Source organism: Rissa tridactyla, chromosome 1, assembly GCF_028500815.1.
Source record: "Rissa tridactyla isolate bRisTri1 chromosome 1, bRisTri1.patW.cur.20221130, whole genome shotgun sequence".
In the NCBI taxonomy this organism is placed as follows: Eukaryota; Metazoa; Chordata; class Aves; order Charadriiformes; family Laridae; genus Rissa; species Rissa tridactyla.
This window is the reverse complement of record NC_071466.1, coordinates 47,044,624-47,059,735: the sequence shown is the minus strand read 5'-3', so window position 1 is coordinate 47,059,735 and position 15,112 is coordinate 47,044,624.

Sequence of the window (15,112 nt, the reverse complement as noted above, 5' to 3'; positions counted from 1 at the left end):
CCTTTTTTTTGCCTTGTTTCTTGATAGACCTATGTTCTTCTCACCTTCTTGACTGCGAAGGGAGACAACGTTTTCCTGAGCTTGTTGTGAAAAAGAGTTGAAGGGTCATTATTTTGAAAAAGGAGAATAATAATTATGATCTGATCTCATCCCACTGAAAGCAACTACAGATTGTTAAAAGAGTTGCCCTATTTTGAGGGATATTGTTTGAGTTTCTGTGACATGCTTGTTCGGTTTGCTGGTTGGTTGATCGGTTTGTTTACTGCTGTTGGTAAAGATACACTGTAATCAGTAGCGAGGATAAGAAAGAGGGATTTGGAAGGCATTTTGGAGTATGAGGAGGGGAGAAACATAAGAAAAGTTAGGGACAAGAAATGAAGAGAAACTGATGTGTAGAATATGAGGACAAGGATCTTCAAGGGATGGAAGAAAGAAAATTACTGGATAGATGCACTGATTGGAGGGATCTATGGAATGAAGACAAAAAGTAAAAATTGATGGTACGCATAAACTGCTTTCTGCTATGTTAACGAAATAAAACAGCTGAATTCAGCTAACCTGGCCAGTACACTATATTTTGTGTTGCTCTAGAAGAGCATAAGGAAGCGAGACCAGCAAAGACTTTGATCTTCAAAGTTAACCTTAATTTTAAAAAATGAGAATGAGAAAAAGAACAGACTGGTACTCTGTACAGTGAAATTAGAACTATTACTTAGTATTTCTTTCTTTGAAATTAGTGTCTGAGACTTACTATTTGTAAAGTTGAGCGTTTACAGAAAAATGCAACCTAGAAGTGTATTTGCATCTTCAAGATTTGGAAGTGAATAAGAGTCACTGTGATGTACATCTGAAGAAAGTTGTAATTGTCTCCATAAGGAAGTCAAGTTTTAGAAGTCCATGTATGGAGGGCAAGAAGAAGGAGGAAAGCCATAACAAAACATAGAAAGAAATCTAGTCCCTATAATGATGGTAGTCTTTATACAATCAACAAATTTTAAAATCTAAGATTTCTTCATTATATGACTGTTATGTGATAATTACAATATGCTTGTAATATAATTTACCCTAGTCCTTTATCTAGAAAGAAGATAACCTCAAAAACAAATATAGACTTTTTTTGTCCAAATATTTTAAGTGTTCTTCTTTTTTTCTCTTCCATTAATTGATTTGTTGATTTAAAGTTCCTGACATGGAAGCTTAATCAGCCTAATATGCAATGGCTTTCCTCTTGCCTCCTTTCTGTGCTGCAATGATTTTAGTGAATGGATGAAAATGATAAACATTTCTCACACATTGAATTTGAAAAATGAACAAATACATGATTTAAAATAGCAAATTTGATTGAGGTAACTTCTACAGTCATCTATTAACCTTACAACCCACAAAATTATTGTACGCATATGCAGTGATTTCCACACTTCCTTATTTACTAAAGTAATAATATAATTTGAAAGTGGTTTTTCAGGGTAATTTTATATTATCTAAAAGATATACTTGGAGAACTCTACGCAGGTCCTTACAGTATTCTATTATTCCACAGTCTTTGCAGATCAATCTAATTCTTTGTTTAATAACATGAATTACTGTCACTTATCCATACCATAGAAATTAAGGGCATTATTGTCTGTGTCAGTATTTGATGGAGACTGGATTGAGAACAGGGTGTTCTGGATTTCGACTTTATAATAGTGATTTCCTTTGTTACAGCACTTTCAATGACCAGAATCCTGCAGTTAACCCAATAGAAACGTTAAATCAGAAGATCAGATGCAATTTGTTCATGAAGACAGTGCTCTGCCATCTTGAAAAATATGGTACAAGGGCCTGAGCTTGGAGTTTGGAGTCAACGCTCATGGCTGAAGAATGTAAGAGTTTAAGGCCTTGCAGACGAGTTTAGGAAGTTATTTACAAGGTGAATCCGTGCTGACAAATTAATTATAGCATCAGTGTTATTAAACTTGCAAAGTGTTTCTGTAGAAAATTTATTTCTGCTTGAATTGCTGTTTATAACAGACAGAAGCAAACATTTTAGTAAGTTGAATTTTGAATGGTCTCATATGCTTATGGAATGCATTCTGTGAGAAACTTCTGTAACATTTTTTGAAGTAACTTTTCCAGAAAGCTGTAATTAATATGACTAGTAAAATCAGTATATTTCAGTAATTAAATGTTCATGCTTCTAATGCAGCATGTCACTAGATGTCACTCTGGATTCCATTATTTGATGATTTCTACCTTTTTCTGCCTTTCTGTGTCTACTTCCCCCCAACAAACCCGAATAGACAATGTAAAATGTGCATGAATAACACAGAATTGCTGACTGAATGTCAATTTTCTAGTGTGTGACTTCTATTGATCATTCATTATTGACATGAAGGTCTCTAGTGTCTCTGCTTTCCTCTTTAAACTCTTTCTCAGCTAAAATTTCCAAGCAACAGAATCAGAAGGCCTTGAAGAATGGTATGATTCAGGTCTCCTAGGATGTTTTACAGAGTACTTTGACCTCAGGAAGGCATCAGAGGTACTTTTTATAAAGACTCAACAACTGTTTGGAATAAAAATTTAAACACTGGGGAAAAAAGAACCTCCTACTTAAATTGAACAGCTTTCATTGACACTTTTTTGGTGTAACTATAAGTGACTGCTTTTGGCAAACATAAGGACTTTTTGCAACAGTTTTTTAAAGGTATGCATTTCCCTTCCTTGTAGCCAATAAAATATAAATAGCATTTTCATGGTGACGAATGACATGTAGTACAGTATTCTATGATCATGGTTCCAGGATTTTATTTCTTTTAGCTTTGTATACATTAATTAAGTATACACAATCAGGGCTGAGTGCAGAGACAGCTAAATAAACAAATGACACTGTAGAAAGGTCTTTCTGCATACTAATCATATCCTACATCTGCAAGCAAAAGCTCTATAAATCGATTTGCTCTTTCACATCAAAAGACAAACAGTGAGGCAAGTCAGCAGTTCCTTTGTCAAAGTCACAGAGATTGCTGTTCTTCACAAATGCATTTCTACAGAGCTGAATTCAACCATTTGATGATTAGCATTATTGGCAACTCTTCAAAGAAGATTCATCAAGTAATTTGCAATTGGATTGGTTGCCATTTTTGTGATTCTACCCCATGAAATTGAACAAAAAATGATTGACATTTGAATTCTTACTTGGAGGACAAAGTGAACTCGCATAAGAAAAAGAAGCAATCAGATTCCCAAGAGGCTGGGAAGCTGCTGTGATGTCTCTAGTGATTCCCACGTGGACCAGATCAGATAGGTCTGAAAATGAAATGAATTGGCAGGGCAGAGGCGAGCAGGAAGATGTAGCTTCCTGTGAATGTAAGGAAAAATAAATAGGTCCAAAGTGCTAATTTTTTAAGATGTCAATTTATACATCTGGGTGGATGTGCTTAGGTAACCCCTCTAAACGCTCCATCCATTCCTGTGTGAAAAATCTCACTGAGAAGGAAGGAAGATCAGTCTATCAATACACGTGCTTTGTGTGCAAGAACTGAATTCTCTGCTATCAGTGCACATTAGATACATTTTGCGAAATGAAAGACAACATATTTGTGCATGCATGTAAATGATACGCAGCTGTGTGAAAAACTGCAAAGTGGTGTCATTGACTATGGGAACTATTCAGCCCTTGATAACCTTGCTTGCTTACAGTTTTCCATTTTTCAAAATGAACACAAAAAATAAACAAACAAAAAATGCTGGAGATTTTATATTCTGTTTTCTGTTATCTCTGTTTCAGAAATTATGAATCAGAACCCTCTCTCTGCGCTGGCAAAATTACGAAGATGTTTGGATACCTCCTTTGTGTGTGCTATTCCCTGAAATAGGGGGAGGATGGAACTTAATACAGAAAAGTATGTATAGAAAATGAAGTGTACATGAGCTCATTTGCTGATAGCTCCATAGCTCTTTTCTTCTGCAGGATATGTATTATATGGGTTTTGTTATGATGAAGCTCATACTTGCATACCCTCATTTTTGGAATAGATTTTCTCTCTAATGCCTACAGATATTTTCAGACAGACTGATCTTTCAGTTACCTATTTATGCTACATAAACTCAGGTAAATCTACTCCATATACAGTTAGGAAAGCCGAACCTTGCTGAAGACTTATCTCTTATATCCTAATTCTTTAATTCTGCAATGTAAATAATCCCACAGAACTGAGAATGAGTAATTGTACATCAGAGTAGTACCCTAGATAAGATGAGATAGAATAATAAACCCCAATATAAAGTTAAAAAGTGGCAGAATTCACTGTGAAAGGTGTTAAAAGAATGTCAAGTGATTTAAATTACCTTCCACATTTTCATTTTCTTTAATGTGAGGTAAACTTGGGATTTTTTTCAGCCAGGTAACTTTTCAGATGTCTCTCTAAAAAAAAAAAAAAAAAAGTCCACCCAAACCAAACCAGTTCCTTAATTGTGAGTTTTAACTGAAGTAGACTGCCATCATCTAAAATTACAACCTACAGATAGCTAAAAGCTGAACTTGAAATCACGTCACTATGGCAAGTATATCCAAGCTGCCTTTCCAAACATATTCGTTGAGTAATAGTAATGAAAAAATTGCTTCTCTAGCCATGGCGCAGACGGGAATACTGCTTTACAGAACATATAGCACATAGTAATTGAATTTCAGAAGGCGTTACATAGTCCAGGGTTAATTTGTCTCAAAAAGTCTCTCTAAGTGAAGGATGGATTTTGAAGATAACTGGATCCCTACACATAGGATGCAGGGACTTCCTAGTCAGATCCTGAGTCTGGTGGAAGCAGTCGTTAAAATATGTTTCTTTTACAATCTCAGTGGCCATCCTTATGACCAAGGGCATAATACCTATCTGGAATCTAATAGCTACCTATCTAGGCCGCAATACCTATTAAAATAGATATTTTGCTTCGTGATAGGATTAACACACCTGTCTGGTATTGTATGAAATCATACAAACAGCTAAGGGTGTTAACCATCTCCCTGAATTCAGGTGTTTAAGTGAGGTATTAAGGCAAGGGATGTGGTATCCCTGAATCCTGCCTGTCATCAGCTGGGAGGCTGACTGGGAGGCAGAAGCTCCGTTAAAGAATGACAGGTGAGAATCAGTGTTAAAACGCTTATTAAAGTTGATAGGGTAAATATATTCTAAATACTGTCTAGGGGCATATGACACCATGCTGCTTTTGGTGAAGCTATCATACATATATAAATGTATGTCTATGTATATGTGTATGTGTATACATATATGTGACAAGTGTAAAATAATCAGGTTGAGAAAAATATCTGACTTTTTCATTCTTCTTAAAATGACTGTCCATAGTACAATGGCACATATATTATATTTTAAGGAAGCTGATATTCATTTCCTCTTCATCATATTTCTGCCTCTCTTGCAAGTTATGTTATAATGTTAATCCTGGTAGTATCTCCCAAATTAAAAATACAAACCTGTCATCTCAATTAAATGCACTGACTTTTAATTGAATGCAAACTTTAAAAAAGACCCAACTAAATAAAAAATTACTTCAGGCAGTGATTGTCCTTATTTATAAGTTATACTCCGATCTTGTGTTAAATTGTTTGAGGAAATTCAGCCAAACTAAAAACACTGAATCTGTCTAATGACATGAGTATTTTAACTTTTTCACAGCAAATTTTACTTACTGTAAGGGTCAAGTGAACCAAAAGAATTAACGACGCTGATTGGTGTTGATATTCTAATAGCTTTGATCTTTCCCTCCCTATATTGTGAGATCCCTCACAATATAACTGGATACTATGAAAAACAATGACAATATCATTAATATATATTCTAAAAGATCCGTGACTATCATATCTATGGCCTTATTTGAAATAACTATAATTTTACACCTTTGTTGATTTGATTCATTCAATGCTGTATTCAGTTCTGGAGTAAATAGACGTGACTCTCACTGAAGTGAACATACCTGCCTTTGGACCAAATGTGGTCCTCTATGGATAAAAATTACTGAAGATCTCAGTATTACTTTCGTAGTGAGTTTGAGGAAAATCATTCATCGAATATTTCACCACATGCTGATTTTTGTATGTACTTTAAGTGTTTCTTATATATTTTTGGTGTGTGCTATTCAGTCTTCAAAAAGTTTCATTGCCTTGGTGATCCAGGTTTTGCGTAATGGTATATGAGCTCTTATAGAGTATCATCCTCACTGTTCAGAAAGTTAGTTCTTTGAGTATTATATCTCCAAATTATACTAGCATTAGAGAGAGATTGTTTTTATGAGCGGAAGTCAGGATATCACTCATATTAATTGGCTAGGTCATAAAGCTGTGAATTGATGAAACTAACTACTGTTCTAAGGGGAATACTATGGTAATGGATTTTAAGAAGACATCTGATTCTGGGGATTATATTAGCCAGGCTGACTATTCATTCAGTAGCTGCTCAGCGATTACTGCAGTGCTTTGTATTTTCCTAACTACAGTACGTTAGCCATTTTCAATGCAGTCTTTGTAGTCTACAAACTCTGGCCAGTGTTTGCCAACCAGATGTAAAGCATCAGGCCGTATGAGTTACAAATGCCAAACAACTAGTTTTCTTTGCTGTTGTGGCAGTTCACCTCTGAACACCTGCCCATGTTACTTGAAGCTTGGGTATCAAGAGAGATCTGAGCAGGGCACTACTTAGCTTGGAAATAGCTCACTTCAGATCCCTGTGACCAAACATTCAGCATTTCGCCTTCCCACACATTGCAGGCAAAATATGAGGCAGGTTAAAATTAGGCTCACAAGGAGGGTACTGTCAGGCTCCTAAGAAAATAGGTTGCATTGGACTAGAGCAGGGAATCAAGACTAGTGGTTTAATCTCTAAAGACTATTTCTGGATGAAATAGTTACCAGTTAAAATGCTTAAATAGTCTAACAAGTGGCTGAGTGCCTAATTATTAGATTAGACTGATGTTAGCTCTTTCAGACATCTTGGTACTACTGATGATAACCTAGCTTCAACTAAAGAAGATCGTGTTTCCATTTGGACAGGTTTGTCCAGTAGGTAGGGCACTTCCTGACCAGACAGAATATATCAACCTTACCCTCCTTGTGCCAAAGGAGAGACCTCTGTCCCTCTGGGTCAATCCTCTCTCTCAACCGTCGAATGCAAAGAAAACAGTACAGCTTCTGCAAGAGAACAAAGCGTTATCATCAGGATAGTGTATAGAGGGGTAAATAAAGCATATTCTTAGCTCATGGATGAATTGTGTTATCCCTCTGCGTTAGCTAGTCCACAGAAGGGTTTTATGCACGAGGAAACTAAAGTCCCATGGAACATCTGTTGAGTACCCATGGCATACCACAATGTCCTGGTCTCTTACTGCTGACTATAGTATGCTACAGTTCTCATCCTAACATGGACACTGGGGATGGGGAATAGTACTTTACTTTACCCCTCAAATATTCCGAACACTTGACGACACAAGCATGAATATGAGAGTTTGGAAGCAATGCATGGCCCTTTAATTAAAAAATAGCATTTCTTGAGCAAGATTCCATGTCCTGAGAAAAAATTAAAATGAACAGCTGGTAAAGTTCTTCTATTTTCTCCCTCCCTCCCTCCCTTATCTCCGTCTCTTCTCTCCCTCCCTCATTTTCCCCTTATTCTTCCCTTCTTTCCTGCTCTCTTTCTCCCTTTCTTCTTGCTAGAACTCTCCACTGGTGTTCAGCTTTTCTTTCAAACAGCCTTTTACCCCTGAGGCACCAGTAGATTTCAACCCAGGAACCCACAGTCATTTATTTCTGTTCGCTGTCTCCTGGACATTGCAGTGATTACTAATCAGGTGCACTGTTAATCCGTTTTCTAAAGGATAGGTGTCTTCCTTCATAAAGAGCCATCATAATTGACACCATTGGCCATAATAGAGATAAAATTGTTCTGAATACTAGAATTATCTTTCTCAGCTGTGGCTTGAACTATGTCCAGAGTAGCAGCCCCATTCTTAATTAGGATAATAAGAAACCATGAAACCACTAAAATAAGCAAGCTGGTTTATTAAAATTAGTGTTTCATATTTGAGATCTGTGTCTTAAGTTTACTCCACTGTACAGAGACCTTTATCTTCTTATTAGTTGAGCTTGTACGAAGAATGACTGTAAATCATCAAGTGTTGAAACTTGGGGCATACCCTTGATTAATGAAGTGGATGGCATGATGCCTCTTGAGCTTTGCAATAGAGTGCTATAGTTTATGTGCTTATACATTTTTATGTGCTAGAGTTGACTCTGACTCTTCAACTTTTAACATGCCAATTAAGCGTATGGTTTAAACATCTTAAATAGCTGTCTTCAACCGCAACCCATTAATTTGTCTTCTACTGGTGAGTGGAACTGTTTAGCAAAAATGCTGGAAAAATCAAAGTTTCAGAATTAACAAAATTAACTTTAATTTACTTATGGAGCTACTTTAATGGGCAAAATTAGTCTTTCCCCCCACCTGCAGTGAAATATGTTGGACCTGCAGAGAATACTGTTGTTTTGTAGCATGCCCAAAAAAAGAAAAAAAAAGCAACAAAAAAAAATACCTGACCAGAAAAGCTGCAAAGTTATAAGGGTCTATTTTTCCTATTGTCCAGTTACCTTAAAGTGACCTAACTCTTATTGCAATGACAAAGGAAACAAGCTGAAAATACTTTGTGTAAGAATACCTGGTTTTCTAGAGCTTGTGTTAAAACATGCCTGAGCATGCTAGTAGAACTGATTTTACTAGGTTGGCAGAAATTCGATAAGTAGGCACATGTAAAGATGTGCTTTTCTCTCCGCCCCCCCCCCCCCGAAGTTTTCTCCTCAAATATTTGAGAATTTTCCTGTTCCTATAAAATAAGCATTGACACAAACTCCTTGTTAACCATAAAATGAGACTGGATTAAATCTATGTCAATGCCTAGGACTTGCAGTTTGCAAAAAGTGCAAGTAAATGTCTACCTCAGCTCAAAATAATATACTTGTCTCTGACTCACAGATGTACCTAATGTCTTTTGGCTATCTAATGTTGGTATTTTGATTTTTGTCATTCCAGACAGTTTCTTTTAAGGATTATAGTTGATTGAGGCAGGCTATCATTTAGCATATGCTTACAGGTTTCAAGACAAAGTATAGTACTAAAATCTTTACATTGCTTTTTCTTGATAACAAAGTCATTATTTGTAATGTTATATATTATTTGTTATACAAATGGTGTTAGCATATCATTTCTGGAAGTAGCTAAGAAATTAAGTGTAGATTGGTTCTGGAAATTTAAACTGATAATCATTGAATCATAGAATAATTTGAGTTGGAAGGGACCTTTAAAAGTCATCTAGTCCAATCCTCCCTGTAATCAACAGGGACATTTTCAACTAGATCAGGTTGCTCAGAGCCCCGTCCAACCTGATCTGGAATGTTTCCAGGGATGGGGCATCTACCACCTCTCTGGGTAACCTGTGCCAGCGTTTCATCACCCTCATCGCAAAAAATTTCTTCCTTATATCTAGCCTGAATCTAGCCTCTTTTAGTTTAAAGCCATTACCCTTTCTCCTATCGCAACAGGCCCCACTAAAAAGTTTGTCCCCGTCTTCCCTGTAGGCCCCCTTTAAGTAGTGAAAGGTTGCAATAATGTCTCCTCAGAGCTTTCTCTTCTCCAGGCTGAACAACCACAGCTCTATCAGCCTGTCCTCACAGGTGAGCTGTTCCATCCTTCTGATGGTTTTTGTGTCCCTCCTCTGGACCTGCTCCAACAGGTCCATGTCTTTCCTGGGCTGAGGATTCCAGAGCTGAATGCAGTACTTCAGGTGGGGTCTCATGACAGCAGAGTAGAGGGGCAGAATCACCTCCCTCAACCTGCTGGCCACACTTCTTTTGATGCAGCCCAGAATATGGTTGGCCTTCTGGGCTGTGAGTGCACGTTTTTGGCTCACGTCAGCTTTTCATCCACCAGTACCCCCAATTCCTTCTCAGCAAGTATGCTCTCAATCCCTTCATCCCCAGCCTGTATTGATACCGGGGGTTGCCCCGACCCAGGTGCAGAACCCTGCACTTGGCTGTGTTGAACCTCATGAGGTTCACAAGGGCCCACTTCTTGAGCTCAATAAATACAAAATTATATTCATACATTATTTGTAAATGTAATTGTTCAATGCAATGTAACATTATTGATGAGTTATGTTATATTTTAGTATAGATCTCTTTTACGAACCGTGTTTAGTCTACAGAATACAATTGGGTAACTGTTTGACTTCTTTCTTCCAGCTAAGTTTTTAGAGGTTTTTCTATTGATAGTATATGAAATTATACTATATATAATAAACTAAAATATACTAAAATATACTATATATAATATCACCTAGTTAGTAGCAATAACTTTTTTACTGACTTTTGTGGAATATCTTAAATTCCTTAAAGAATTTCTGTTTCTTCTGCTCTTCAGGTAAATGAAAATTGCTTTGAAATAATAAGAATGGAAGAAGAACATTGTCCATAAAATTTATATTTTCACCTTCAGGGTTTGCTCTGTATCTCTGTTTCTTAAAGTTTTGGGGTGTTTTGGTTTTTTTTAACTTTAGATTTAATACTTGAAATACCAGATAAGAAGAGCAGTTCATTTGGTGTAATAGCCTATCTTAGATAGTGACTGATATAAGATGTCTTCAAAGAAACTTCAAAAAAAACATATAAGAGACAATTGTCGAATTGCATACATCTGAAAGTTGGGGCTTCTTTCTTGTTTGTGCCTTGAGTCACACCTTTCTGTTTATTTCTTTCTGTAGATGGTCTTCTAATGCTCAAAGAAGGCTGTACCGAAGTCACTGTTTCAAAGAATCAAAATTAAACAGCAGAAAAATTATCCTTTGCCCTCCAAACATATCTAAAAATTGTCTGAAGAAGGTGGTTTTTCAAATCTCCTGTATAACAGAGACTAAAAAATACCTGCTGTGTAATGGAACCTAGTAGAAGGCTCATCTATCTCTTCATAGAAAATTCACTGGTCGGGAGATGTCATTACAGTATAACACAATGTGTTGTTTCTTCAAACAGTTGTAGAAAAGTGTCTGTCTCTTTAGCCATTTTATCTTTTCTGTCTCTTTACCCTTGTGTTGCTGTCTTCATTTATCACCACTTTCTTCATTCCCTGAGACTTCAGGATTTTTCTTTTCACTCGCAAAATGTCTTCATCATTTCTGTGTTAGTCTTTAACATCTAGCAATTGTTTTCTTACCCTCTTTCAGTCATTATAATGAGCAGAAACATACTTTAGCTGCACATAGATCAAATCTATTAGAGGTTTGTTTTGAAACTATTTTGAAAGCTGCTGCAGAAAGGCTACTAAGTGTTGAGAACAGAAATTTCTTAACCTTCACAGAGCCTACCATGTGCACAACTTTCTCACTCAGCTCACTTCACTCACTAACAAAATTGTACCCTTGTTGCATGTTTTCCTTTTATTGTCTTTAAGGGGAAAGAATCTATCACCATAAATCTTAAATATCTCCAAAAGTACAAGTAAAAATACATAAATATATGTAACAGATGCAGAATTGGCTCCTGGGATGCATGTATTATGCATACAGAACTGTCATAACATCCCCCACACAATCACAATTTTTCTTCAGCTCATAGTCTTTATACCTATCTCATTTTGACAATGCACCTGGATATAATGGAGATACTAAAATGTAACTAACACTATAAAAACGTATTTGCCACTTTTTTGGAATGTACTTATTTATTCAAATATAGAACCAAATAAATTCACCTACACTAGAAAAAGCAGTAACCACATAAAGCAATATCCTTTACTTTTGTAAACAAAACAACAATTATCTTATGGACAAATGAATAGTCTAGGTCTAGTCCATGTGGTACAATTTTACAATTTGGTTATTACCTTTGCTTTCATTTTAGAGGAGAGAAAAAGAAATGAGGTTTTATTTTTATCACAATAAATCTCTCCAAGTTTGCCAATAATATTGTTAGGAGTCATATTCAGATGTTGATCTATTTCAAAGTCTTAACCTTTTTAGCTCAAATCCAGTAGATTTTCTTCCAATTCAAGAGCAACTAATTTTGAATATTTTTTTTTTCTAATTCAAGAGTAAATTATTTTTGATATTTCCTCTACTTGGCACTGTTAAGCGTTTCCTCTACTCAGCACTGGTAAGGCCACACCTGCAGTACTGCATTTAGAGATTTGGTGCTACTGGAGAGAGTCTAGTGAAAGGCCACGAAGATGATGAAGGGACTGGAGCATGTCTCCTCTAAGCAAAGACTGAGAGAACTGTGACTGTTTGCCCTGGAGAAGAGAAGGCTCAGGAGGGATCTTATCAATGTATATAAATACTTGAAGGGAGGGTACAAAGAGGAGGATCTTTTCAGTGGTGCCTGGTGACAGGACCAAAGGCAATGGGCACAAACTGAAACAAGAAGATTACATCTGAACATCAGGAAACACTTTATTACTTGAGAGCAATTGAGCACTGGCACAGGTTGCCCAGAGAACTTGTGTGATACCCATTTTTGGAGATATTCAAAAGCCATCTGGACATGGTCCTGGGCTACTGGCTCTAGATGGTCGTGCTTAAGCTGGGGATTTGGACAAGACGGCCTCCAGAGGTCCCTTCCAACCTCAAACATTCTGTGATGTTCTGTTAGAAAGTTCCATTTGCATGTACAGAAGCAGTGGGGAAATGGAGTTTCTCCATTAAGGAAAAAAGGTGGAACTGTTCTAGAACACCTCTAGAACCACATTAAAAATGCTGCCTGTCTGACATTTGACATGATTATCATCTTTAAGTTACAAATCTGCTTTTCAGTTGCCTGTTGGAAGTTGATTTTATTTGGTAAAACTAATGATCACCTATCTTTCCCTTGACATTGTGCATTCACATATAAATAAATGGATTGGACGTTTCTGTTGAATAGTCAAAAGGTCAAAACTGCATGTGAATGCAGAACAAAGATGCATGGAGTATGAATGCTGATAAATAAGAAATGCTGAAATTCAATCTCTGCAAGTGTGCGAGGAGTTACATCTTCCATGGAAATAAAGAGAACAAAAGCAAGAGCAACATACTCGAGCACAGGGATGGAGATGGAAAGCTTAAGAGATCTTAGGTTAATGAAGACTTGTCATAGATTTTATCAACCACACTTTTGGATAAAGGTTCTGAATTTCTGCAGTGCTATCCTTTTAAGACTATTTGTTTGGATCTGGTTCCAAGATCCTTCGGACAGCAGTGATTAACCGGTGATACCAGAAGCGCAGTCTCTACTCTACAACCTATGGGCTGCTTCTTGTCTGAGAAACCTTTATATTAGGCTGATCAAGACATATTTTTTTTTAAATTTTGAATGTGCTCAATATGACCTGTGCATTGCAAAAGCTACAGTGGTGACAGGATGTTTTCCATTCCCTGCACTGGTTACGGAAGCTTTGTAAGTGTTCACCCTACAAACATTTGTAGTAAACAAACTTTACAAAGCTGTGCTGAAGTCCTAGCTGCTGATGTTGGATGTGCCCATTCAGAGCTAGTACACAGAAGCAGAGAGCAAAGTGTCAAGGCAAGTAAGCAGATAACATCTGGTAGTATCATTGCTGTACTGAAATTGCCTGTTGACACTGAATTTTAATATACTGGGAGTGTCTTTGAGAACATTTCCTTTTTTATTTAATAGAAGTGACCACAAAGTTAATGATTTACTTTTAAAACCAAAATAAAACGTATTGATGTGGTGATCATGCATAGGGGCTAATGAATGAAACAAGTTGCTTTGGGCTTTGGCAAACTTTCAGATGGATGGCCAAAGACTTTTAATGTCTTATCAGTTAAATGCTTCAATAAAGTCTACTACATTAGGTAGGATAATGCACATCACTGAGTGAGTGGTAGATAAGCAATAACTAAAATTATTCAATAATTTGAGGAGGTAAATACATCACTTCTTTTACGACTTTATTTCATTTCACTGTATCAGAAAAAATGACTAAATGTGGATGGCTGTCTTGGCAGATTCGTAATGTGTGTCATGAGAGACACACATACTGTCCTCAGTATTTTCATTTTTAACTGCAATTGATTCCTAAAGATATACGTGAGTAAAAAGATTTTGAGGACAGCTCTCTTAATACGTATACAGACACACTGCAACCCTTCATATCAACGGTATTAATAAAGTGTTAACAAAAATGTATGGAGAAATTATAACAATTTTAACAAACCATTTCTAAGTGATGTTTCATTTTTTTATTATATTGCATATATAATAATGTGTACTGCATTCAGATTGACTATGTTTAATATCGCAACTCTTCTTCTGCCATACCTTTCTTCCTAAGTATGTGATATGAACCATGACATTACAATCTTAAAGCTGTAACAAGAATGAGTTATGTTTGTACTATTTCCCATTCTCATTATATTCTTTGTCACACAATGAATTAATGTTGTGCCATTCTCTGTTCTCATTACAATCTTTTCCTTATGAATGGGGCATCAGAATTTTAATGTCTTTTGTAATCTCTGAGTTATAGGAGTGTGTTACACTACTATGACCTTGTTAATATTTTGCATGGTGATTGGCTGGCTGCACACTGCTGCGTGTGAGGTTACACTAAACAGCCAATCAAGTGGTTTTGACAGTAGCTGATGCAAAGCGTTCCACTAACCTGAACTAAAGCCCAGGGACCTGAGAGTGTTACTGCTGCTCCCAAAGACAGCTGAACACTAGAAAGTGTTCGTTCCCTTCCCAGGTATGAATCAAATATCAATATTGCAGATTCCCCAAATTATGAAGCGCTTGCAAGAATGATAATACACAAGTGTAAACACTTCTTGCAAGTCCTTTTGTTCTTCCTTTGCTTTTATGGTTTCCACATTTTAAAAACCCTTGCGTATTGCCCCATATTAAAAAAAAAAAATGAGGCTTCTAAATTTCTGTTCTTAAATTGAAAGACGTTGTAAGTTAGGACTTCAACTACTTACTGCATCAGATGCCCTGAGCATGTGGCTGTCAGAAAGTTTAATAAACAAGTGTACATAAGTGTAGTGTTGAAATCCAGAAATAAGAGTATATCCACTTTCAATT